The following is a 4359-nucleotide window of genomic DNA, read 5'->3' on the forward strand; positions in this document are numbered from 1 at the left end:
TACACATCCTTTTCATCTTTCTTGGACAAAGGTCTGCTTGCTCCAATTGGCTCATAGATGGTGTGCTGAGAAGGCAGGAGTGAGATCCAAGTATGTGATGAGAGACATTTCACATCTTCCTTTGTTAGTGCCAGCAGCAGAATATGGAAACAAGATGAGAGCAAATTTGAATATCAAATGTCATTCTCTGGTTTATCCACGCTTAAAACCTGTCACTTCACATTCCCAGCAGTAATTAGCTACTCTGTTTCAGTTCAGAAGCAACGGTATCTGAGGTGGTTGAATGACCCTATCAGCTCTAAACTGTTTATTTATAAAGGCTAAAAATAAGGGAAAAAGGAAAAAAAATGTTGTACACTTTTAACAGTTCAATAATTGCTGTTTGCATGGTTTTATTGTTTTTACATCATATTTTGACGCTGTTATACTCATTGGGACATTTAGAGGGTAATATAGTAATAATTTATGAAATAAGAGAATCTGATATGCAACAGTATTCCTCGTGGTGTATTTCGTATCATATTAGCAATACAAAAATCGTAAAAAGCTGATGGTGGCAGTGGGTTCCCACTGAGACGTAGCCTATTACAGCAGTATCCATGTCAGCTTTTTGCTTTTTAATCACAGGTTTGACATTCAGTGACTACAGTGGTTTTCTTTTAAAAATCATATAGGTCTTGACTCAGGAGCCCAAATCATTTAGATGACATCTCCTAAACAAAGCAAATTAATGAAAGGAGTAACCTTAGCACAGCTAATTCCATTGATGAAGACTGATGTACCATCCTTATTGGTTTGTGCGGTCTGTAAAGAGAAAGTCGCTTCTTAACACATAGTTTGAGCCCTCGTGGTGCGGCAATGGGACGAGAGAGACTGGAAAGCATTTCTGCAGCAATTTGAAGGTATGTTTCCTTCGCCCTCACAAACACGTTATGCTACCAGTGCACAAATGTACGTGAAAATTGATAACAAAACCTGGCCTCCTGATATTTACTTGATATAGTATATCCCAATCAAAGATGGGCAAGACCCAGAAATTTAGAGCTATTCTTACAAAGCCAAGGTGAAAACGTTAATGAGGGGTATGCTGATATATTGGTCAGCTAAAATAATTGGACTTGTTGAAAAATGATCTTCCAATTCCTGGGAAAAAAAATCTTAAGAGTTCAATATTTCTCTCATCAATTTTAAAACTGCCTACAGCTAAGTCTCTGAGAACTTTGCCACTGCCTGAAGTGTGGTTGGGCGGCTAACCACAGCTTCTGCTCTGGGGGCAGAAAACTTCCCATACAAAGCCCTGTTTTGATTTCAGCCATGCTTTGAATAAGAGACATCGTGACCCCACAGGAGCAAAGCATGGGCGTGGGGCTTTGGCAGATAGGCAATGCTCTCTGTCTTAGAATTGCCTTATTTTGTCTTTAAAATTTAATCACCCTGGATCTACAAAATCATTAACTGTACTGTTGAATCTGCAGTTTTATTTTTTTACACCATTCCCAGATTTTATTATAGTACCCTCTCTCATCAGAGAGATCATCTTTGTTAGAGTAAACTGAAAATCACTGGTTATGACAAAAAAGAATTCCCATTAACAAGTCATCATCTAATCATATTAGGGTCTTTGTATCCTATTATCAGCTTTCTTATGAAATACCATTTCGTAATGACAGGGATTTGCCTAATACTTTGCGAACTCTGTTAACATAATTTGAAAGTTACTACCAAGTGTGTATTTATAGAATAAGGTGTCATCTTTCTCATGCTTGCACATAATTCTAGCTTATGATTTGATCAGATGTGAACGTTGAAAGTTAATTTTCATCAAATCAACTGAGGAAGGAGGGATAGAGTTATCAGCACTTTGCACTGGATTAAAACGTATTGGCACTGAATTCAGTGGGGCCTCAAAGGAAGTCACATTTCTCTTCTCTGAGTTCACAAAATTTCTTTCGTGGGTGACAGAAGCAATCCATCACTTATCGTTTTCTCTGAGGGCAATGGTACAGCTTGTATATGCAATATGTAACACTTACCGTATTTCAGCTGGTTTCACTGAAGGCCAAGCAGCAGGGAAAGCCTGGGCCCCTTCAGCTCCATTTTTGAACCCCATGCAGTGAACCCGATGCCGGATTTATTTCTGCCACCTCCCTCACACTGAAACACCATGTTCCTCTCCTGTGCTCCCTCTGTTGCCCATCCAGATTGATCTTACCTTAACCTGAGTTATCAAAGTCAGCTGTCGAGGCTCCCCAGAGCATGGAAATTATACAGTGGCGTAACATGTCACCTCATCATTATAAGTCTACACACGAAACCCTGTGAAAATAGGGAAGAAACTTATCTCCCTCTTTTTTTTTTTTTTGTTCCATATGGTTTGCTCCTTGCTGCTTTAATTCAGAGATAAAACACCCATTAAAATGTGTATATATTTAATAGTTCACTTTCCATCAATCTGAAGATACTTTTCTTAGGTAATAGCTTAACAGCTTGGGGAAAATGCTTTCTAAGCCAAAAAACCAAATTTATTAATTTTTCTCATAGTCTTGAAAAGACAAAAATGGATTTTGACCCCTTTCTCATTGATGATCTTCCTACCACCCTTCCCCACACCTTAAAAGAACAAAAAGCATCCATTTATTTTTAGAAAAGCAAATCTTCTATGGGAAATAGTCAACTTGGATATATTTAAAAGATATGTATTCTCTGCTAAAGAGTAGATATCACCTTGCTCAAATAGAATTTTCCTTTGCCTTCTCATAGCTACACTGACTCCATGTTTCTTAATGAAGAAAGCCATTAATTAATTTTGCAGGGGAGTTTCAGTTTGAATTACAAATGTGCAGATGCCTTTCTGAAATACTATACGTAGACTCAGAGAACTTCAGAAAAAAAATCACTATTGACAGACTGTTCATAAGACAGCCTCTCACTGGCAAAATGCTGAGCGCTAAGGTCATGGACTCTCCTTTCAGTTTGTGTTTGTACAGCACCCACCACGAGCTCAGATCAATGGCTGCTGTTCTTAGATCTACTACCACATAAATAGCAATACGTTTTTATCAGGTACATTGCCAGAGAGTGAAATAGGTGGTATCATAAATGACAGCAAATAGAGCAAAATTGTCAAAATAAGTAAGTTACCTATTGTGCTTCAGTATCCTTGGTTCTTTGTCATGGAAATCCATGAAAGGGGATAATGCAGGCACGGTAACATCAGTGGAAGTCTTTACTTTGATTTCCATGAGCTTTGCATCATGCTTTTACTTCCTAATTTGCAGCATCCAATAATCCACAACAGCCCACAGAATTATTAGTTTGAATTAGTGAAGTTCTCCTACTTGATTGGTTTTAAGCCAATTTATATAGGCTTGTCTGTTTAAGCTGTTAATACTGTTGAAGATTACTCTGGTATTACAGCAGTCTGCAATATTTCAAAGCTTACAGCACTGTTCCAAACCAAATCCTTGAAATGGATTTGACTTTTTCAACAACACTCCTAGTTGTCTAAGAGCTATCACTTGTGAATCAAGCACCTGAAAGCCCCGGCTAACTGCATAAGTGTCATAAACAGCCGAAAAAGCTAAAGCAGGAATTCAGCTACTCAGCATAAAAAAACCCAGATAATATTTTTTATTTCAACCAACTTCAGGTAGCTGGATAAACATTTTGGTTACTTAAGCAGTGAAACTGTTACCTGGACTTAGAGGTTCTGATAGTTTCACCGAGTTCATTGCTTAGACTCGACCTGTAGTTTCTTTCACCATTCATTCATTTTAGTAAAGAATTACCTATTTGAAACAAAAACTGGTTTTGCACACATGAAATTAATTCCTTAATAAATGTAAGTCTGTGTTCTGCTGTAACTGCACAGGAAAGATAGGTTAGTGTTGTAAATTAACCCACAAACAGACTTTATGCTTTCTTGTTCCTTAAAACAAAATCAGTGCATGGCTAAGTAAACCATTTCTGAAAACACGTAGCTCCAATTGCTTAGCCAGTGTAGAAAAGATTATCCATAATCCTCAGTCTTGGTTTGAAAAGTTCAGTTAGTGACAGCAGTCTGTGTGAGAAGAAAGGGAAGCAGAGCACCATCTGCTGTACAGCCGTGCAAATGCTTCAGAACAAAAACTGAAAAAAAACAAAAACAAAAACCAAACCCTACCATGATATTTCCAAATATTTAGGATGTATGGAAGGCCATCGTCATCCAATGATGGCTCATGGCATGACCATGAGCTTCAGATGGACACAGACTACAGTTAGAGACATGAAGAGCCAGGGTTCAGCATTAGTCATCAAAAGCTATATGGAGGAAACAAAATAAGGAGTGAAGTTTCTTTGGATAGATTGACATGACTG

This window comes from Buceros rhinoceros, unplaced genomic scaffold (genome assembly GCF_000710305.1).
Source record: "Buceros rhinoceros silvestris isolate BGI_N320 unplaced genomic scaffold, ASM71030v1 scaffold15895, whole genome shotgun sequence".
NCBI classification, from domain to species: Eukaryota; Metazoa; Chordata; class Aves; order Bucerotiformes; family Bucerotidae; genus Buceros; species Buceros rhinoceros.